The sequence below is a fragment of the Ursus arctos genome, chromosome X, assembly GCF_023065955.2.
Source record: "Ursus arctos isolate Adak ecotype North America chromosome X, UrsArc2.0, whole genome shotgun sequence".
Taxonomy (NCBI): domain Eukaryota; kingdom Metazoa; phylum Chordata; class Mammalia; order Carnivora; family Ursidae; genus Ursus; species Ursus arctos.
In genome coordinates, this window is record NC_079873.1 from 91,144,005 (window position 1) to 91,167,737 (window position 23,733).

A 23,733-nucleotide genomic window follows, 5' to 3' on the forward strand; every position below is an offset into this window, starting at 1 on the left:
GCTACCAGAGTCCAGTCAGCAGCTTTTTCATAATAACCGAGAGAGACGTCTGGCCCCAATTATTGATTGGGCCTTGAGGTCTCTTTCAAAAGTGAAGAGTTTAACCATTCTTTGTTCTCAGATTTGGGCCGCAGATCCCAATTCCAAGACAAAAGTAAAGTCATCCTTAATATCCTCTTCTATCAGTGGTCCTTGTTTCTTTTTCTTTCCCTTGCATGACTTAAAAGAAATTGAAAAAGTCCCTCTTCTGTCGCACATTTTAAAACTGATATCTAAAATCTCCTCAAGTTTAAGAAGTGGCAAAGGGTGCCATGTCCTGCACATTGTAAATGTTGACTTCAAAGTTTTATAGGAAAAATGTCCAAGCTTACACGGATGTGATAATGCACTCCCTCTGCCCATCACCCATATTCAACATTTTTTTAAAGATATCACCACCCTGGCTTTATCTATCCTTTTTTGTTATTACTGTTTTTGCTGAAGTATTTTAAAGAAATCTCATGGCCCATGTCGTGACATACTCCATCTTCAGCAAGCATTTCTAGAAGTATGAACTTTCAACGAGAAAACCATCCTGTCATTCCCATAGCTACAAAACTAAGAATGATTCTGTGAATAAATCTGTTCCAGTTCTCTGTTGCCGTATGTGGTAGTTGGCCTCCAAGACGACCCCAAATGATCTCCACTTTCTGGTTTTCAAACTCTGGTACAGTATCCTCCCACGTTGCGCCAAAGTTAGTCTGCGCGACCAATAGCCTCCAACAGAACTGATGATACGTCCCTGCCAAGATGAGGTTAAAAAAAAGACTGCGGCTTCTATTTCTTTTGTTCTCTCACATACATGCTCTGTCCATCTTGGGTCACTTACTCTGGGGAAAACAAGCTGCCATGCTGTGAACTAGCCTGTGGAGAGGCCCACAGAGTGACGGACCAAAGCCTCTGGCTAACAGCCGGAAAGGAGCGGGGACCTGCCAACAAATGTGTGAGTGAGTTTGGAAGCGGATTTTCCAGTCCCAGCCAAGATCTGAATTGACTGCAGCCCTGGCCAACCGCTTGACTCCGACCTCACGAGAGACCTTGAGCCAGAATTTCAGCTAAGCTGCTCCAAGGCTCCAGCCTCTCAGGAACTGTGTAATACAATAAATGCTGGCTGTTTTAAGTTGCTAATTTTTAGGGTGATTTTTAAATAGTGGTAGAAAACCAATACACTGTCTCACACTACCCCAAAACAACAAAGCCTTATTTATGATCTTTACAATTCTGTGGGTGACTGCACCGTTCTGCTGATCTTGCTGAGGCTCCCTCAAGTGGCTGCATTCAGCTGACAGGTTGTCAAGGGGCTTGACTCATTTGGAACATCTGGGATGCTTGGACCTTTCTCTTCGGTCTTTAACCCTGGTCTTTTTCAAGAGCATGTCAGTTTCAGGGCAGCATTTTGAGTGATAGAAGGCAAAATTTTCAAGGGCTTCTCTGTAGCCTTAGGCTCTGCAATTCACACAATGCCATATTTATTATATTCAATTGGTCAAAATAACTCACAAGGGAAGATCACATTCAAAGCACTGGGGGACAATACGCCACCTATCGATAGCAGGAGTGGTCATGTATGTCGGCAATGGTGTTCACTCTACCCCAGTTCTCTTCTAGGCACAATGATTTACATTCCCACCTTGTATAAGGTAGTTTATCCTTTCTCCCCAAATTCAAATCTCATTATGACGTTTGGCTCAGGCTCAAAGTCTTAATCTCATTATCTAAGTCTGTTCGAGATTTCGATTAGGCTCATTGCATGTAGTTCATCTAATATATTTCCTGAGGTGCAGCTCTTCTTGATCCTAAGACCCGCTAGCTAAAAAATCATGTTATTCTCCTTCCTCAGATACATCCAAAGGTAAGATAAGGCTAGCGTACCTACAATAGGCACTTCCATTTAAAAAAAGGGAGGTCCAAAGGTAAACAAAATAGGCAAATCCTTAGCTACTCTTACCAAGAAAGAAAGACTCAGATAAATAAAATTATAAACAAAAGAGGAAATATTAAAATTAATATCACACAAATACAAAGGATCATGAGACAAGTATGAACTATTATATGTCAACAAACCGGACACTCTAGAAGAAATGGATAAATTTCCAGAAACATGTATCTGTTACAGGATTTCCTTTTCCTTTGGTGCCCAGGGTTCTTGGTCACGCTGCTTCAGAGAATGAAGAGGTAGACCAGACGAAGAGCAGTGGGCAGCAAAGCAAAGTTTATTGAACAAAGCTCCTGAAGAGGGAGGGGACCCAAGAGGGTTGCCACCGGAGTTTCTAAGTCCAGGGGTTTTTATGGGCTTGTTGGTGGGCTGTTTTAATTTGATTAACCCTCCCTCTACCTGTCACCAAATCAGGTTTTTGTCATCTACGTATCACGTGGGAAAGGGTGAAGGGATCCTTCCAAGGTGGTGTAAAATCCCTTTACACGTGGTTTCCTCTTAGGGCGGAGGTCCCCTTGTCCCTGCCTTTCTTCCAACTATCTATCCTTCATCATATCTGACTAAGATTGAATCATGAAGAAATAAAAAATTAGAACAGATCAGTTCCTAGTAAAGGAATTGAATCAATAATCCAAAATTCCTGACAAAGAAAAGCCTGGGACCAGATAGCTTCACTGGTGAATTCTAGCAAACACTTAAAGAAGAATTAGTGGCAATTCCTCTTAAATTCTTCCAAAAATCAAAGAGGAAGAAATACTCCCAAACTCAGTTTACAAGCCCAACAATAACTTGGTGCTAAAGCCAGAAAGGGACACTACGAGAAAAGAAAATTACAGCCCAATATCCCTGAAAAAACACAGACGCAAAAGTCCTCAACAAAATATTAGCAAACCCAATTGAACAGTACATTAAAAGGATCATACACCACAAATAAAGTAAGATTTATTCCAGGGATGCAAAGGTGGTTTAACATATGCTAATCAATCAATGAGAAACACCACATTAAAAAAATGAAGGATAAAAACCCTATGATCATCTCAATAGATGCAGAAACAAGTGTTTGACAAAATCCAACATCCATTCATGTTAACAAAAAATTCAACAAACTGGGTATAGAGGGAATGTACCTCAGCATAGGAAAGGTCATACATGACAAGCCCATAACTAATATCATATTCAATGGTGAAAATGTTTCTTCTAAGATCAAGAAAAAACAAGGGTGCTCTTTCTTGGCCCTTTTACTCAACATAGTATTAGAAGTACAAGCCAGAGCAATGAGACAAAAGAGAGAGAGAGAAAGGGAGAGAGAGAGAGAGAGAGAGAGAGAGAGAGATCATTCAAACCAAAAAGGAAGAAGGAAAATTGTCTCAATTTGCAGATGACATGATATTACATATAGAAAACCCTAAAAGACTCCACCAAAAAACTGTTGGAACTAATCGCCAAATTCATCTTTTCTTTCCCGTACTTTGTCACACAGAGCTCGGAGAAGCCAACTGTCTCGCTCAACTTTCTGCTGAGACTCGTCTTTAGCCCAAGCTGTAAGTTCACTTATGTATATTTTCCACTCTCCAAGATTACTGAGGTAACATTTTGCTAATTGTTTTGCTATTATACAATGTGGATTCTCTTTTTCCCAGATTCAAATAACAGTTCTTCGTTGCCTTTCCAGTTTTCACTAGCTCTTTCACATTTCTCAAAACTTTGCGAACAGACTCCCCACTGCTTTCTTAGCCTCTGCCTGCTTCCTGGTCCCATAGACGGTGCAACCTCTTTTAGTGCTTTGTTACAACATCACTATGCTTCTACATACCAGTTTCTATAAAAGTTACCTACTACAAAGTAGTAAACTACCCCCAAACTTAGTGGCTTAAAACAACATTTTATGGGACCTCCACAACATTTATTTTTTAATTTATTATTTATTTATTTGTTTATTTTTATTTATTTATTTTTTTATTATATTATGTTAGTCACCATACAGTACATCCTTAGTTTTCGATGTAAAGTTCCATGATCCATTACTTGCGTATAACACCCAGTGCACCATGCAATACATGTCCTCCTTACTACCCATCACCGGCCTATCCCAATCCCCCACCCCCTCCCCTCTGAAGCCCTCAGTTTGTTTCCCAGAGTCCATGGTCTCTCATGGTTCATTCCCCCTTCTGTTTACCCCCCCTTTCTTCTTCCCCTTCTCCTACTTTTTAAAAAGATTGTATTTATTTATTCGACAGAGAGAGAGAGAGAGAGAGAGAGTGTACAAGTAAGGGGAGCGGCAGGCAGAGGGAGAGGGAGAACTAGGCTAGCCGCTGAGCAGGGAGCCTAATGCAGGACTTGATCCCAGGACCCTGGGATCATGACCCGAGCTGAAGGCAGATGCTTAACCGACTGAGCCAGCCAGGTATCTCCCCACCACTACATTTAAAACAAAGAACATTTTCATCATCCCAAAGATACCCTTGTTCACCTTTCCAGTCAATCTCCATCTTTGGCCTCAAATAACCACTGATCTTCAGTCTATCTCCATAGAGGGGATATGTATTTCCTCAAGTTTCATGTAAATAGAACCATATAATACACTATATACTCCTTTGTGTCTGTAATCTTTTTCTCAGCATGATTTTGAGGGTTCAGCCAACATTTTATGTTCAAGGAGCCCTATGAACACAAAGCAAGATAAATACAAATGAAACTAAATATAGGTGTTGTAAAACTGATGAAAACAGTAGAGAAATAGCAAATATTAAATGCATCCAGAAGAAAATAAAGACATATTGCCTCCAGAGGAACATCAGATGATAGTTGTACTCTCAAAGAAACAACGGAATTTTGAAATTATAAAAAGTATATTCTCTGATCATGGTGCTGTTGAGCTGGGTCTATTAAAAATCAAATAGAAAACTAGGAAATACTTATACATTTAGAGTTAAGAAATACAATTTTAAACAAAGGGTAAAAAGAGCTATAAATTAAAAATATTTTGAGCTAAATGAGAAATAAATGTCAACATATCAAAATTTTTAAGATGCAGCCATGGCTGTCTTTAAATGTAAATTAAGGGGAGTGACATTGGAAAGGTAGAATAAAGACGGCTCGATATCCACTCCTTCGTAAAAGTAATGAGAACACTGGCAAAAGTTGTCAAAACAACCTTTTTCTGAACTCTGGAAATTAACCACAGGCTTGCACCAACCATGAGAGTGCTGAATCAAGAAAAACGGCCCACGGGCGCCTGGGTGGCTCAGTTGGTTGAGTGTCGAGCTCTTGGTTTCAGCTCAGGTCACCATCTCAGGGTCAGGGGACTGGGCCCTGTGTCGGGCTCCGCACTGAGCTCAGAGTCAGCTGGAGATTTGCTCTCTCCCACTGTCCCTACCCCACTTGTGCATGTACACGCTCTCTCTCTCAAACAAACAAACAAACAAACAAACAAACAAACAAATAAATAAACTCTTCAAAAAAGAAAAATGGTCCACAATCACGGTGAAAATCAGCAGCCTAGCAGTTCCTGGAGTGGTCAGAGTCAAGTTTAAGCTTTTTCAAAGCCCCATTTGTAGTGAATTGTCATTATTTGACGGGACAGTTTCCTTGAAACCCCCTCTCCCCCGTGCTAGGCTTATCTTTATGTGATTGGATACATAAACTGTCCAGTGCCAATAACCTTTACCCTGGGGCTATTTGTTTAAAACAAGAAGTAAAAATCATTTAAAATCACAGCTGCCTCAGGCTGTGATTGTAGTTGAGACAAACGACAAGCTCACCCCCCCCCCCAAAAAAGGTAAAGATAAACATAAGAGGCTTTAAAAATCTCCCACTTATTCCTGGAAATCTAGAAATCCACACACATGTGCAGGACGGTGTGCATGTCCAGGCTGCACATGCTCAGGAAAGATCTCTGCACGCTCTGAGCTCTCACGCTAATCTTGAGGCACGGCACAAGCAGGAAGTAAAAGCTAAGGTAGAGTTGTCACCTGCGTGGCTGAGGCTAAAGGCGTGCATCAATACACGCAAAGATCTCCTAAGCTGAGGGGTGGAGACTTCTTGGTTTTAGACATTTAGGGACATCTCTCTCCAGTCATTAGCTGAGACTTCGGAGGCCACACTCAAGAAAAAAAATACATGCTTTATACAATTAATTCTGGAAATGCACTAAATAAACAACAAAAACAAAAACTAGCAACAATGACAAACCACAGAGAGGAAGGAGAATTTGACATCCAGAATTGCCACACTGTAATATTCAGAGCGCCCAGTTTCCAACACGAAAATTATGCAGCATGCCAAGAAACAAGAAAGTATGGCACATTCACAGAAGAAGAGGAAATTAATAGAAATTGCTCCAAGAAAACATTGGACTTATTAGACAAAGACTTTTACGTCAGCTGTCGTAAGTATGCTGAAATATTAAAAGAAATCATGGGCATAGAGCTAAGGGAAACCAGGAGAACAATGTAAGAACAAATAAATGATATTAATCAAGACAGAAATTATAAACAGGAACCAAAAAGAAATTCTAGAGCTGAAAAGCAAAATAAATGAAAGGATCACTTTTTTGTATCCAATCTGCCAACCACTGTTTTTTAATTGATGACTTTATTTCATTTATATTTAAAGTGATTACTGACAATGAAGAACCTACTTCTGTCATTTTGCTATTTGTCTTCAATATGTCTTATATAGATTTGGATCTTGGTTCCTCCAGTAATGCCTTTTTTCTTGTTTTGTTTTCTCTAGTGTGCCATTCTGATCCCCTCCCATTTCCTTCCCTTTCTCTCTCTCTCTCTCTCTCTCTCTCTATATATATATATATATATATATATATAATTCATTTATCTTAAAGAGAGAGCAAGAAAGCAAGCACATGAGTGTGGGGAGGGGCAGAGGGAGTGGGAGAGAAAGAAAGAATCCTCAAGCAGACTCCCCACTGAGCACAGAGCCCAACACAGGGCTCTATCCCACGACGCTGAGATCATGAGCTGAGGTGAAATCAAGAGCCAGCCACTTAACTGACTGAGCTACCCAGGAGCCCCTTTCGTATATTTTTTAGTTATTTAGTTTTTGGTTACCAAGTGAATTACAGTTAACATCTAAACTTAAAACAATCTACATTGAATTGATGTGAATTTAGCTTCAGTGTCATACATTAACTCTGTTTCTAAACATCTCTGCTTCCCCTTTATGTTGTCATAAATTATATCCTGTTACATCATTTGCCCATTAGCATGGATTTATAATTATTGTTTTATGCATTTGTATTTTAAACCATATAGGAAACCAAAAAAGGTGTTACAAACCAAAAATACAGTAATATTGACTTTCCAATTATAAAAGGTAAAGTCTCTTGGTACTAGCCACTAACCTTTTATAACCAATTAACAGAACAAAACAACTAAAAGCAAGCAGAACAATTTATTAGAAATGAAAGGATAAACTGACAGAACTACATTAGTATGGTATATTTTTCATAAGTTCTAGTCATTGATAGATTTATAAACTTTGAATTATGCAATAAATATAATATAACAGATATATGTTGAAATTTTTATACTTAATTTATAACCAGGTAGGAAATAAAGACAATGAAAGATTCCCTTTATGATAACAAGACAATCTAATCTGTAGAAATAAAACAAAAGTGAAATGTGCGGGAATGGGATAGACCGGTGATGGGTATTAAGGAGGGCACGTATTGCATGGTGCACTGGGTGTTATACGCAAGTAATGCATCATGGAACTTGACATCAAAAACTAAGGATGTACTGTATGGTGACTAACATAATATAATAAAAAAATATTATTGTTAAAAAAAAGTGAAATGTGTGAAACTTACACAAAGAACACTAACACTTTCCTGAGGGACACAAAGGAAGAATCAACTAAATGGAGAGATATAAAATTATTCATGGTTAGAAATATTAGTCATCAATTTTCCACATATAAATTCATGACTTAATGGAAATCCAATTAAAATATCATTTTTTTGGAAATAGGATAAATGAAATACATTTGGAAGAATATATGCAGTAGATTAGAGATGGACATATTTAGAAAGAATAAGAAAGATTGTATAGCTTTTAATATACATTATAAAGCTACATATTTTGGAATTGGTGTTGAAATATGTAGAAAAATCAGAGGAACATACTAGACATTTCACAAAGGTACAAAGTTACGAATATTTGATATTAATTTCTTTATTTAGCAAGTATTTATTGAGCTCTTCTTATTCACCCATCGCTCTGTAGGTCCTGGGGATACAGAAATTAAATAAGAAGACAAACTATCTGGGTGCCTAGGTGGCTCAGTCGGTTGAGCATCTGACCTTTGATTTAGGCTCAGGTCATGATCTCAGGGTTATGAAATCTAGCCCAAGTCGGGCTCTGCACTCAGCATGGAATCTGCCTGAGATTCTCTCTCTCCCTCTCCCTCCGCCTCTCCCCCAGGTGTGTGCTTATGTGCTCTCTCTCTCTAAATAAATAAGTAAAATCTTAAAAAGAAGACAAAATATCCGTCCATGTGAAACATATAATGCTAAACAAAACAATAAACAAGTATATATATAAATATATCATTTCAGGTAGAATTAAGTTAGATAAAGAAAAATAAAGCAGACTAAGGAGAAGTGTGATGGGCTGGACTGGTATTTTATTTCAGATGGAGTGTTCAGGGAAAGGCTTCATGAGTGGGTCACACTTAAGTGGAGATATGACCTAAGCAAAAGAGTGAGCCATGCTCACTGTCCAGATAATAGCAAACATTAAGGTCCTTGTCCAAAGATTAGAGAGAATGCTGATGTGGTTCGCAAGGAAAAGTGGTAAGAGAAAAATCTGAGAGATAAAGAGATATTCGAAACTGGTGAGTCCAGTTTGGATGTTTCAAGAAGCTCAGTGGGGATACCTGGAAAATCATGCCACTCTAATTCCACAGGACAAAAGTTTCTTTTAAATTCTAGAAGAAATTATAGGTAGATATTTAAATTATCATGGGATGGGTCTGGACTTTCTAAGTATTACAGTCATAATTCATAAAATTCATAAAATGATCATAATTCATAAAATTCATAAAATGAAATCTTACAACTTCTGTAAGTCAAACACTGCAAAAACAAACTGAAAGACAAACTAGAGTGAATATTCACAAACATGAATGACCAATAATTCACATTGTTAGTAGAGGCGTAAGTAAGCTTCTACAATTCCTTAAGTAATAGACAAGCACCTCAATCTAAAAAGGGCAAAGGATCCAAATGATGACAACACAAGTGGACATTAAAATGTGAAAAAAGTATAATTTCCTTTTTTTACTACAGAGCAGTGTATACAGAGAACCGAGAGTCATAGTTCAAATCAGCACCATCTTTTTGGGGAGAAGTTTGGCAGTATTTACCAAAGACCTTAAAAAGGCATATAGTATGTGATCAAACAATGAAAGTTCCAGGAGTTTATTATAAATAGATTGCTACACATGCTTGCAAAGAATTTAGCTCTAAGGATGTTTATCGTATTTACAGAAAAATGGGAATACTAATGTTCAACATTAACAGATTGGACAAACCATGACACAGATATGTGTATGTATTTATATATGTATATTCCAGACAGGAGTAAAACTATAGATTGGAAGAATATGGAATCTAAAAAGACATTGGTGGTGTATTCATTGATACAAGGAATTTACAAATACGTACGTTAAAAAGGAATATCTATGTTCTTCTTTTCCTTTAGCAGTGACCCACAAACTTTTTGGGTGGTCACAAGGTCTTTGACAATCTGTGAAAGCTATGAATCCTTTTATAGAGAAAACGTGCGTATGCATATACTCGTAAAATTTTGCAACTCTTCTCGATCTGGTTTCAACCCACCTTTCCAACTTTGTATCTTGCAAATTATTAACACCATCCTTGCTTTACGACCCTTCTCCATAACACAGACACTCTCCAGTCATATGCAATTTTTTTAAGAACACACCATGCCACCATAGCTGTGCAGAGCCATGAGTCTATAGAGTATACTCTCTCCATCATTTTCTTACCTACTTGATTTTGAAGACCCAGCTCATACATCATTGGTGAGGCCTTCCTTTATTTTACTCACTCAGTTCCCTATGCCTTGAATTCCTATAGCATATAGTATATGTTCTGCTGTAAAGTACATTCGATTGCATTATTTCAATTATCTGTGTGTCTCTCTCTTCCCTTCTTCTCTTTCAACTCGGAAATCTTAAGTGCAAGTATCATATGTAGTTTATCTGAATAGTTACTAAAAATTTAGTAGAATGCATACATAAATGAGTGTATTACTTAATCGATTAGTGCTAGTGACCAATGATAGTGCTTCATAAATCAATTTACTACTTGTATCTGACAGGGGTTGTTGGGTTATTCAGATGTGATAACACATCTAGTATGAGTTTAATCGTTCCCTCTTCCCAATCTAGTTCTCATCCCCTGGCGTTGAACTTCTAACGACTCCGTCACCTCTAATACAAAATGTCATTATCGTGTGGCAGCAAAGAATAGTAAGGATTTCCTGCATTTATACGGAAATTCTTTGGGGATTTCTTCCATGATATAGAGTTACTATGATAAAATGGGAAAAAATATTGCAAAGGCCAAAGATGTATTACTGAAAAGCATTTGGAGACATGCAAACACATGGTATAGCTTTGGAGCAATGTTAAGGGCGCACGGAACCACAGCCCATTCAACCAAGAGCAACTTTTAATTCACCTCTTTACTCATATCTCCTGAATCTTGTTAAGGGGACACACAGTCTCCAGAAATGGATCTTAAAATTCTCTTTGTTTCTACCTGTCCTATACACTTGTCTGATATTCTCGCTCTTCTTATATCTATTTCCTCTCAACTCTCCCGCTCTGTGTAAATTAGCTTCAGCCCTCAGCTCAAAATACCAGTTACAGTTTTCCTTTTAGCTTCCTTTACTCTTTCTTTCTTTCTTTTTTCTCTTTCTTTTCTTTTTTCTTTTCTTCTTTCTTTCTTTCTTCTTTCTTTCTTCCTTTCTTTCTCTTTCTTTCTTTCTTTCTTTCTTTCTTTCTTTCTTTCTTTCTTTCTTTCTTAATTTAACTCCAATTAGCCAACATATACTAGATCGTTAGTTTCAGGTGTAGAGTTCAGTAATTCATCAGTTGCGGATCACACCCAGTGCTCATTACCTCAAGTGCCCTTCTTAATGCCCATCATCCATTTACCCCACCCCCCCACACCCCTCAGTTTGTTTCCTAGAGTTAAGAGTTTCTCATGGTTTGTATCTTCCTTTGTTTCTGACCCTCCACTGCTAAAGCCTAAAGACCTCTGTGGCAAGGCGGGACCCTCCTTTGAGGGTGCAGAGAAAGAAGGGGCCAAGAGGCATATTCCTCTTTTGAAGGGGGAGCGGGAGAGAAAGAGCTGTGAGTAATCAAACGGGATGACTTTTTAACTTGCCATATTATGAAATTGTTGTGTGACCTTAAGCAAAGTCTCATAACCTTTCTGCTTTCGTTCCGCATCTGTACTCATCCACAAGCATCTATGGAAATGGAAAATGAGAAAAACAGAAAGCCCTTCACAAACGCTGTACAGATGCAAGTTGGTTTTATTATAATACAAAATGATCCAGGGTCAAAACCAGAAGTAGTTTTTAAACATTTTTATATAAAATAGTTCTGATCTTTAATGACCAGAAATATTAGTCATGGTGAGTGTTTTTATATAATGGTTGGTCTGGGACCTTCTTTCCTGAAAATATTCAAAGTTAGAATTAAAATCGTGACTCCTTTATTACTTGTGCAATGTTTAGTTCTTATTTGACTTTTAAAAATCTGAAGCCTTTAAACAATCTTCTGTGATTAATTTTAAGACACTATTTAAATTCCCTACTGAGCATAACTGAAAGCCTCTTTTATTCATCTTCCACAGAATCTGTAACGAAGTACAACTCTTTTCAACTAGTTTAGATTTTTTCTGGGATTTGGTGCTATCATGAGAGTTAAGCATTTTATCATTCAAGATCCTGAAAATGACTTTCAAAGAGTTAGTCATCTGAGAGTGGAACACGAAAGTTCAGAGACTACAAATATGATTACATTTGAGACTAACTACATAAAACTAAACAACATATGAGCCCCTAAAAACAGGCCCAGAGCAGCAGAAATACCAGAAAGCTGAGAATCAGCAAAATTCTTACCTTTCTTTTTTTACTCTTAAGAGTCGGGAGCACCAGCCTCATTAAAAGAGCCAACAGACAAAACCTTTGATAGAGTGGGGTCTCCATCTGCTTGGAGAACAGAGGGATCTCTGGAGTTTCCGATTTAGCGATATGTAGATACTGTGTTCCACATTTCCCCTACAGTTTTTGGAAGAAAAAAAAAAAGAAAAACCCTGTACTTCTGAATTACTTCACAAGGTGTTTTTGGTTGAGGATTAACTCCTGAATTGCTGTGGAGACAGATGTCCCCATCAGCTTTCAAAAGATCTGTGTCTCTGCGAAGAGTTGTGTGTCTAAAGGATGATTCATCCAGCTGGATCGCTTTGTGGTGATTTTCCGACAACCGTATGTAAGGGAGGAGGAGAGAGGGAGGGAGGAGGAGGGGATGAGTAGATATTGGTCTAGCAGAGGGGTTGGGGGGAGAAGGATTTGGGGAATTTTAGCTAGCCAAAGTTAACAACAGTAGAAACTAGAAATATGACTTTAGACCCTTGAAATGGAAGAAAATTCTGGCATGAGGAGAGAGAGTTTTTGTGATACATGCAGAGGGGTATGAAATAAGGAGTGAGTTCTCAGAAGTGGCAACTAGAAGTCTTCTGGTAAGAGCCAGAAGGAACTGGCAAGAAAGATACTGGCTTCTCTTCTCACTCACATCTGTGAGTTTTGTGTTCATCTGCAATGTTGCCTTAAAATAGGATTGCTGCTTCTTTAGGCTTTGTAGGTAAAGGTGCAATCTGGTCTTGTAGATTTTATTCTAAGACTAAGGCATCTAACTTCAGTGCTATTCTTAAATGTCTCATCGTTCTTGTTCTGGCTAAACCAGCATAGGCAATGTCACTCATTTTATAATTTATGAGAATGCTTAAAGATTTAATTGCATTAAGCATGATGATAAAAATCTGCTGTCTGAAGAAATGATGCAGTAAAGTTTCAATGTAATTTGAGTGGAACTAGGCATGTGTCCCTGCTCTTGCTAATAGGACATGAGTATCAATAATTCTCTGCAGGCTGGTAGGAATGAACTTGAATATATCTTTACCTTTAGAATTTTGCAACCCACTGGCATTATTCTACTGACAAATTAACTGGCTTACCTTGAAGGCATTTGGTTTTTTAAAAGTCAAACTATTTTGCTTATGTCCTTTGGTGGAAGGGAATAATCTTTTTATAAAAATGGTAGAAGGAATATTAGGTAGGGGGAAGAGAAATCCAAGAAATGTGGGGCAAGTTTTTGAAGGACACTTCTTTCTTCTAAATAAACGTACAGCTCATGGTCCAGAGGTATCCCACACCAGGGTTCTGAGAGATTTTATAGATAAGATTGTTGATTATCAAGAATGGGAAAATATACCAAAAGATTTGAATGGGGGCTATCTTTCCAATTGCTAATAAGGAGAAGAAAATGGATTCTTTACAGACCAGTGGATATATGTTCAGAGTTGTGCATGAGTTTAGAAGGGGCTAAGAAAGGGTAGTTTATAAGCTCTTATTAGAGAAAGCAGCGATCCTTTGAATACACCATGAGGTCACCAAGAAAAGTTCTATCAGTTTCTTTCCTTGCTAAGGGAGGTGGGAGAAACGGGCTAGACATAGACTACTCAGATCACAGTATTTCATTCCTCTTCCCAACTATCCTTTTGTGGCATGTGACGTGATCGATGACTTTTTCATTACTTTTTGAAATACTCTTGCTCTGTAATTCTATAGAATGTTTTCTATCTCTGACTGCTCCTTGCAACCTTGAGTTCCATTTCCCTAGGCCAATATAAACTATATTCTAAATGTCGTATCTTCTGGATGACTTGATCTTCTGGATGACTTCACTATGTCTGGTGCTTAAATTCCTGCCAATTAGCTCACAATTCCTAGAGCTGTATCATAGCCCCAGACCTCCGCCCTGGGATTTGCACATGGGGCTCGAGCTCAACACATTCAGAAGAAATGCAATTCTTGTGCCCTCCAGCCCGAGTTTCTCTCTCCTGCCTGAGTTCCCTGTCTCTGCAAACTGCCTTGCCCAGCTACCAAAGCCAGAAAACTGGTTGCCCTCCTTAACTAGTGTCTTCACAGGCCGAATGAAGCAAGCCAAGTGTTTTGCAGAGATAACCATAAGATACTGCACTAGGATGACCCAAACCCCCACCCACGAAAGCAGCCCAGCTTGATCAATAGGCACTGTAGGAAGTGGGACGTAGCAGCAGTACACAGAAATCTCTTTAGTGCTTTTGCCTGATTTTTAAATGCAATATGCCTCGGTAGTTTGATGCGGCTGCTGGAGAAGGCGATGCGTCCTTCAGCTGCATCAACAGAAGAAAATCTCGAGTGAGGAACTGATGGGTTCCATCTGCTCCTGATGCCGCACTTGAAAATATAGCGGGGAAGCAGGAACTGTTACGGAAGAGAGCAGCCATGCTCACTTACTATGTAAGAAGTGGTGAGAATATTCTACAGGCCATTAATGATCAATAGCCTCCACTAGCCCTTTTAAATCTCTTTTTCTATCAACGCATTACATATTAGATTTAAAATTTATAGTAATTACATTTAATGGAAATTCATTTACATTTTTTATTTTAAAAAAGTAGTCATTGTATTTTCATTTCACTCACAGGTGTGTTTGTGGGGGCCAAGTGGCTACGGATAAGAATTTGTGGGTTCCTTTGTTTCCTGATTTCGGAGCCAGGAAAGGACCTCTATAGGCGCTACTGAAAGGGAGACAACTACCTTCATGACCCTCCCTTCTTAACACAGTTCCTCTGAAGAAGAATTCGGGTGGGGGAGGGGATGTAATCAATATAGATCACTTTTATGTTACCTTCTTTAAGAAGAGAGCACAGAGAAATCATATGATAATTGCCTTTCTCTGCTTGACTTATTTCACTTAGCATTATCTCCTCCAGTGCCGTCCGTGTTGCAGCAAATGTTGAGAACTCGTTCTTTCTGATAGCTGAGTAATATTCCATTGTATATATGGACCACAACTTCTTAATCCAGTCATCTGTTGAAGGGCATCTCGGCTCCTTCCACGATTTAGCTATTGTGGACAATGCTGCTATGAACATTGGGGTGCATATGGCCCTTCTCTTCACTACGTCTGTATCTTTGGGGTAAATACCCAGTAGTGCAATGGCTGGAAGATCGGTAGGGGAAGAAAGGGACAAAGAAAGGGGGGGTAATCAGAAGGGGGAATGAAGCATGAGAGACTATGGACTCTGAGAAACAAACTGAGGGCTTCAGAGGGGAGGGGGGTGGGGGAATGGGATAGACCGGTGATGGGTAGTAAGGAGGGCACGTATTGCATGGTGCAGTGGGTGTTATACGCACCTAATGAATCATCAAACTTTGCATCAGAAACCAGGGATGTACTGTGTGGTGACTAACATAATATAATAAAAAAATTAAAATAAAAAAATTAAAAAAAAAAAAGAAGAGAGCAGAAAGGGAAGGGCACCAGGTTTCGAGACAGAGTCCTGGTTCACTTTCTTTTTACCTCCTTGCTGAGTCTTACTTTCCTCCTGCGTAGGGTAGAGGGCTCCAGTCCCAGCCTCCAAGGCCATTAGGCCTCAATGAGTGGCACACTCGAAGTATGGGTTATAGCTGGCGTTTCATAAACAGTGTCTTTGCCCAGTGGCCATAGCAACACTGGAGAGGGTGGGGAGACAATCACCGGGTAGCAAGGGGAAGCCTGGAAGCTGGCCTCAGGCGGGCCAGGGTTTGTCTCAGTGCTATGCCTCCTTCGCTGTCCCTTCTCCTCAACACTTCCCTTCCCCTCAGCCTCTTTTTTAAAGATGGTGGTTTAAAAAAGGACGGAAACGCCTCGCGGAGATCCTCTGGTCCACACCTGCCCTATTTCTACTATAAGCAGGGCACCTGTGTGTAAGGGGGAAGGCTGATGGTGAAATTACAAAAGGCGGAATGAAAAAAGCAGTGATGGGGTGGGGGGGGGTGGGGGGCGGAAGCGGGAAGGCAGTCTAGGAAAAGGGAGTAGAGGGAAGAATTTGAATTTGGTTCAGTGGCTGAGAAGAATCTGTTGTAGGCGATTTCGGATGAGATGAAAGTAAGGAAAACAACACTGGGGAAGATGAAATACAGCAATAGCAAATAAGCTTGACTGGCGCAGAGGGAGAGATGCTAGACAGGGAGACCGCACAGAAGGCCCTAGAACAATAGAGGTGGGGGAGGGGTTGGTGGTGCTAGCCTAATTGAAGGACTTGGTTGTGGCAACCAAGGCTGGGGACAGGGCACATAGGACGAGCTCCCACTGAGGGGAGAAAGAATGACAAAGTGAATTATTATCTCTGCAGACACTTGCTTCTAACACACCTGACAGACTCTGACGTGAATGAGGCATGCTCCTGCAGAAATTGTCTGGTCTATTCACTTTCCTCTTGCTGCCCTGAGTTCTTCCAGTTGTGACCTTTGTGCCCCACTGGAAGGTTTCTGGGGAGAGCAAAGGAGGAAAAGTGGCTACCTTTACCCATTGCCAATTTCAGTGGATCACCCCACGTGTCACCAGTCAACCTGACCCTGTTATTTCCAGCATGGAGAGTGGCAAATAGACCGATCGGCCGATATAGGTCAGATTGTATTCTGTCTGGCTGGGGGCCAAAACTGCATTGTTCCTGGTACCCAGGAGCTAAGGTCTGATTAATGGCTTCTATATTCAGTGAAGGCCCATGGGGATGAAAAAGATTTGAAGGGCAGGAAGTCCAAAGTGAACTTGGCTCTGGGACATAGTAAACTTTATTACTTTGTCACTCCATTTTTTTTTATTCTGGGGATTATTTTCATTTTTCTTTCTTTCATTTTGTTGTTGTTTTAGGCGGAAGAGAGAAACGTACACAGAAAATCAACATCAGGGCACAGTAGTTAAATAGCCTTAGCCGAAAGCCTAGTTATAACAAAGCAGCATCTCGAATGAATGAAAAAAGTTGGAGGAAATACTTCTACTAGTATTTATATTTGAGAAAGTTAGCTTTCCGTTTCCGAAAGGCTAAACAGGTTATGAGTCACACATAGGCAGACATCTCATTTATCCCATAGCTATCATTGCCACTGGGTCAGAACTCACTTTTATTGATGATGTACGTAAATGAAGCTAAGCATTGACCTAGGCGATCAGAGTGAAGCTGCTATTTCTTCTCTTCTTCTTTTCTTTTTCTTCCTTTTTTCTTTCTTCTTTTTTTATTTTCTTTCTCCTTTTTTTCTTTCTTCCTTTTCTCTTTCCTGTCTTCCTTCTTTCTTTGTCTCTCCTTCCTTCCTTCCTTCCTTCCTTCCTTCCTTCCTTCCTTCCTTCCTCCTTTCTTTCTCTTGAGTATGATTTCATGGGTTCTCTTGGCCATGAAGGAAGCATCCTCCAGGATGCTCTGATATAGCCACAAAATAGAGTATCTAGCTTTGTGCGAACACAAATACCAAGTAGGCATGTTTAGGCTTTCACTGAACCCCTCCTTGTAGGATATGGATTTTCATGTAGAAGTGAGTCCAGGACTTAATCCTTCCCCTCAACAAGCCCAAAGGGGAAATGGCCAAAGACCACTGTTAAACACGCAACAACAGAAATATATATATTGTGAAAGGACTACAGGTTGCTGAGGAGATCACAAATCTGAGATCAATTCCTTCAGCTGGCTGTACCTCTGAGATACCCCTTGTATGCTAGCCTTCATTTGAATTCATATTGTTGCTGTTCCACTGTAGGCCGGGCAGAAAAGTTATGATTCATTATCTTCGGCAAGGAGCTTCCGATAAAAAGTGATAGAAGCCAACTCAGACAAGTGTAAGTAAATATAAGGAACATTACTACAAAGAACCAAGGTCAAGGATGCATTTCAGCCTTACGAAGGTTGGGAACCAAGAATGAGCATGCTGTTAATAGCCAGGGTAGTCCTCCTTGTGCTCGCTCTTGGGCGACTGTTTTTCTTTAAGACGTCTCCTCATGTCTCATGGGCTCTTTTTAAATTGTCTTTTTTGCTTGCTTCATGTCCTTTTGGCAGACTTACGTTTTCTCCATCTTCCTGTGTAAGATAGGCAACCTATTGCTTATAGGCTGTTGCTCCCTCAGTTCAAGCCATTAATAGAGATGAATATCTTTGAATACTAATTTCAACTAATCAGAAGAGAGGAATGAATTGCTATACCCTGGATCATGTGTCCACCCTTGATCAATTGCTATGGTCAGAAGTGGGGGAGGACAGACATACAGCAGAAATTGCAAAGATTTTCTCTCCCCCAATTGGGAGGATAGTCCTCAGAGTAGAGGTTGACACCCCAGAGTAGAGACGCCTGCTACAAAAAAAAAAAAAAAAAAATCAAGATGAGAGTTTTATTTTGGACATTCAGCAGACTGATGACACCATGAAAATGGTTTTGGAGGAATAGTATGTGGAATTGGCCAAAGGTGGCCTTTTTGGTGGTGTCGTTATTGTTTAAAAAGAGTTTTAGTTTAAAAAAAATGAAAGCGGGGCACCTGAGTGGCTCAGTCGTTAAGCCTCTGCCTTCGGCTCAGGCGTGATCCTGGAGTTCTGGGATTGAGCCCCACGTCAGGCTCTCCCGCTGGGAGCCTGCTTCTTTCTCTCCCACTCCCCCTGCTTGTGTTCCCTCTCTCACTGGCTGTCTCTCTCTGTTAAATAATAAATAAAATCTTTTAAAAAAAATGAAAGCACAAAAGAAAATGTAAAATCCCATAGAATTCTACCATTTTTGGCAATGCATAAAATAATAAATAAAAGTCACTTCTATCACTTCAGTATATCCCCTAGGACAACACACGTACATATGTGTGTGCGTTACACAGAATACTGGGTAGTAGTTTTAAGCATCATCTTTCATATCGTTTCCTATGTGAGAGTGGCTTCTATAGGGCGTATTTACTGGTTTTGTCCTTCTCCTCCTTTATTACTCAGATCCGTCCTCGGTGCTTTATTACATGTTCAAAATGAACCCAACGACACAGGCATTTAGGAAGAGATCCGTGTTATGGAAGAATTAGGGAAAAGGCAAGAGCTTCAAATGAGTGTAAAGTATGCTCCGAAGAAGGCAAATAACCCCTGACCGTTGAAAGATTTAGACGATAATACCTCTCCCGTTGCTTGTGCTCACTTTTGTCAAGATACCAACTGCTGTGAAGCTTATAAAAGAACAATTCGCGGCGCCTGGGTGGCTCATTGGGTGAAGCGTCTGTCTTCGGCTTCGGTCATGATCTCAGGGTCCTGGGATCGAGCCCCACATGGGGCTCTCTGCTCAGCGGGAAGCCTGCTTCTCCCTCTCCCTCTCCCTCTGCTGCTCCTCCTGCTTGTATTCTCTCTCTCTCTCTCTTTCAAATAAATAAATAAATAAAATCTTTAAAATAAAAAAACAATTTGCCTGCAAATTTATAGAAGAGCCTTATAGTAAGACAAGAGTAATTTTTTGACTGGCTTGGATTTTTTTATTGGAAATTCTGACTGGCTGTGACCAGACAGTAGGTTAAAGGGAAAATGAATTTATATTCTCCATAAGAGCTAAAGATACAGGAAGTGATGTGGTGCTGTCTCTGTGACATTTCACACTACGGAAATAGCTAGAATTAGGTAGACCTAGTTTCGAATCTCACCTCTACCATAAACTAACACTGTGAACTTTTGGTGAACTTTCATCTAGGGTTTGGTTTTAACCTTTGTAAAACAGGGATAAGTATTTCCTTTTTAAAAGATTTATTTATTTATTTGAGAGACAGAGAGTGAGGGGAGGGGCAGAGGGAGAGGGAGAGAGAGGACCTCAAACAGATTGCACGCTGAGCATGGAGCCCAACATGGGGCTCAATCTCATGACACTGAGATCCTGACCTGAGCCGAAACCAAGAGTTGCCCGCTTAACCGACTGGGCCACCCAGGCGCCCCTGGGTAGTTATTTGTTATGAGCAGTGAGTGACTGAAAGTACAAAAAGAAATCAGAGCAATACCTGTCATTTAGTAAGTGGTCAAGAACATATAGCTATTGTTTATACATTGTTCTTATTTGCTGTTAAACTTACTAGTTTTCTTTCATATTATTACTGATTGTAGTCATTGTTACTTGATGTAAACGCTTTGATTAGATTGATGGCAGGGCTTGAGAACTTTTTCTTGGGGGCCAATCTTGGAAAGAATGCTCTTCCTCCCATCAGCCAAAATACGGGGACACATTTCAGATCTCCTATGAAATAGTGGGAGATCAGATCTGGGATGACTTTTAATGTACATCCAGTCCAATCTTCTTTTTTGTACAGAGATGATAACAAGGTCAAGAAAGGACAACTGACCTGTTCAAGTGCCCGGAAGTATTGGATTCACTTCTTTTTGAAGCACTCCTTTCTCTGGATTTCCATAACACCACACTCACCCGCTTCTCCTCTAGCTCCTTCTCAGTTTCTTTTGTAGGTTTGTTTCCTCTGGGTAGCTCTTAAATGCTGATGTTCTCCAGAGTGCGACCCAGCCTGTTTTCTCTTCTCAATTTGCACCCTGCTCTTCGGTAATCTGAACTACTCTTATGCCTTAAATTATTCTTCCGTGGATGGCTTCCACATCTACATTTTAAGTTGCGAACTTTTTCCTTACGTCTGAATATCTACTCAACATCTCTATTTCAGTGTCCCAGAGACACTGAGTGGCAGTATGTCCAATACTGAACTCATCATTCCACCAGGAGACTTCTCCTCTTTCTCTGTGCCCTATTTCAGTATGTGGCTTCACATACTGAACCCAGTTGACCCACCTGGAAACCTGGGAATCATTCTTGACCCCTTCTTCTCCCATACTACCCCACCCTCCCCAAACACCCAATTGTTCAGCAAGGTCTGTGAGAACTAGTCCAGGCCATTATTGTCTCTTGCCCCTACCCTTGAGGTCATGTACTAGTCGGCCTCCTGGCGTACAATATGAGACCCTACCCCCATACCTCCCCTATACTCTAGCTGGAGAAATATCTTCAAATATACAAAAATAGTTGTCGCTTATCTGCTTCAACATCATTCGGTAACACCCTGCTTCTCTCAGGATAAACCCTCAACTCCTTAAAAAAAGGTCGGCATCATCTGACTTGTACCCTTGCCGGCTTTTTATTCCCTTCCCCACCCCATTCCATTCATTCTGTGCTTTAGCCAAACCCCATTACTTTTTATTTCCCTAACAAAAGACATGGTGTCTGGCACATAGTAGGTCTTCAATAAATACTTCTTGATTAAATTAAGGAACCTAATATAATGTATGGGTATCCTGATACTTAGTTCAAAGCATTGTTTGCTACATAATCCTGCTAGTGATACGGGGCAGACTTAAGGTTTTATGTGGCCACTTTGCTGCTTCTTAATTAGCATACTTCTGCACCAAAACAGTCCTCTACCTTTGGGTCTTCAGTTCAAGGCTCATTAGTCTGCGTTTATCAGCTCTATACAAACAATAGTGAATAGTTAGCCTGGAAACAAGTGAATGAAACACGCTTATCTCTTTGATCCAATTATATTATCACAGGTTATTTTCTATGTCTTGTGATTTTGCATTATATGAAAGCTGTGCTCTTGGAACAGAAATAAGATCACTCTAATTTGAACGGGCCCATGACTCGAAGTGCCCCAGCCCAATTGTTATCCCGGGAGAATACGGGTGAGAGCTGTCTTTTCTACTTGAGTTCAGAGATTGCTGCACCTAGTAACCAACTTCTATTACTTTTTTTTTTGAGAATTGCCACCGGGAAGGTCTGTAAGACTTAATGACTTCTTTCCTTCTATTGTAGGAGTTTAATGATCTTGCAAATTATTGACTGATTGCATATTATTAAACCTTTTTTACAGATTGAAAATGTAAAATGGAAATGACTTTTAAAGGCATTTCTTTCTTCTTGCCTTCACAGCCCATGACCATGACTAGCAATCATGAGTGTGTGTGTGACAATGCAGGCTGCCCGTTGCGCTGTGCCTGGCTCTGCCTCCCTCCCCTCCCCTCCCCTTTCAATCTTCTTTTCTTCCCTTCCTCCATTTTTAAACAGCCCTTTCACCTCCCCAACACCACTTCCTGCCTTCTTGCCTTTTCTTCTTGCTGCTGCTTCTACATAACGATGAATGGGGTGTGTGTGTATGTATGCATGTGTGTGTCTGTCGGGGGGAGAGGAAAAGAAGTGAGAAAAACAATGTCTTCAACCTATAGGAATTTGCAAGCTAAAACAGAATACACACACACACACACACATATACATATATTCTTAAACAGAATATATATATATATTATATATATTTCTTCATTTATATTCTTTCTCTTTCTTACATACAAAGAAAACATAAAAGCCAGCATTATCAGAGCCATAAGGAAGCTTAGATAACATTTGGACTTTCACGTGGGGGAAGAGAAGCTCAGAAATGGGAAGTGACTTGCTTAGCCAGAGCTCAAATATGCTGCAGTTTTATATACAGAGAGCAGAACCAATGCATTATGCTAATGCGGTGAATGCATCTGTTAGGTCAGGGACTTTTCTGAGAATGAGGGTGAGATGAATGCATGATTAGAGGCTCTGTAGCTGTGAGAGTTCCATTTCAAAGTGTGGGTTGAGGGTCGGGAGTGCAATAACCTTCCTCCACTACACTTGTGCCTCTGTTAAAATTGTCCATAGTTGCTTCGCACTTGCTTTGATACCGTCATGGCCTCTTCCACAAATGGCAACCATCACGCTCGGAATTTCCCAGAGAGGACCTTGAGCTTTTATAAAGGATGCTACGAGTATCCATGAAGGGGTTGATATATAAGGAGGGTGACTCTACATCCCGATTTGCCTAGGACGGTCCTAATTTATGCCTGTCGTCTGAGTGTCCCACCTGGTCAGTGCACTCTTTCCCTATCAGCGATGTCCCAATTTGGACAAAAATTATGTGATCACCCTATTTATAAACCACAATGGGATGAGCAACAGAATCCTCAACTTAGTTTCGACTCCTCTAATACTCCGGAACAGGTTGCACTTCTAATTAGTGTGCAAAGTGCCAAGCAACAATTTATTATTAGTTCTCGTCATCATGATGCACTTTTGCATCTATAATCCCTTCATAGGAGTCTCTCGGAGTGCTTTATGAAGCCTCACATTTTTGTAACATTTGTGATATTATTCCCAAATTACCAATGACATCTGTAGCAGAGAGGTTAAACGATCTGTGCAAGATCACACATCAATTTAGACGGAAGCAAACCTGGAAACATTATGGGCATTATAATTACTTCATATTGCGATAGCCCTTCTCTTTATGGAGTTCTTTCTTACAACTCTATGAGCTGGGCCCACTTTATTTAAAATGGACTATATTTTCTTTTTTAAAAACTTAATTTAATTTAATTTTTTATTATGTTATGTTAGTGACCATACAGTACTTCATTAGTTTTTGATGTAGTGTTCCATGAAAACAGAACCAGGTAAGACCAGTCTAACAAGCATTGGCAAATGTACTCCGTAAAAATAATCACAGTCTTCAGACTGAGACATGGTCTCTTTTGGTGAGGGATTAATAGATCTTTGACGTCCCCACCTAACGCCATTCTGCTGAGGGTCCTACTAGACAAC

General features: G+C 40.0%; 1 pseudogene; it reads right to left on the reverse strand.

The window, feature by feature from the left end:
* LOC113241186 (glyceraldehyde-3-phosphate dehydrogenase-like) overlaps positions 1-14,585 on the reverse strand; it is a 34,142-nt pseudogene extending 19,557 nt beyond the window's left edge.
* Between the last annotated feature and the right edge of the window lie 9,148 nt (positions 14,586-23,733).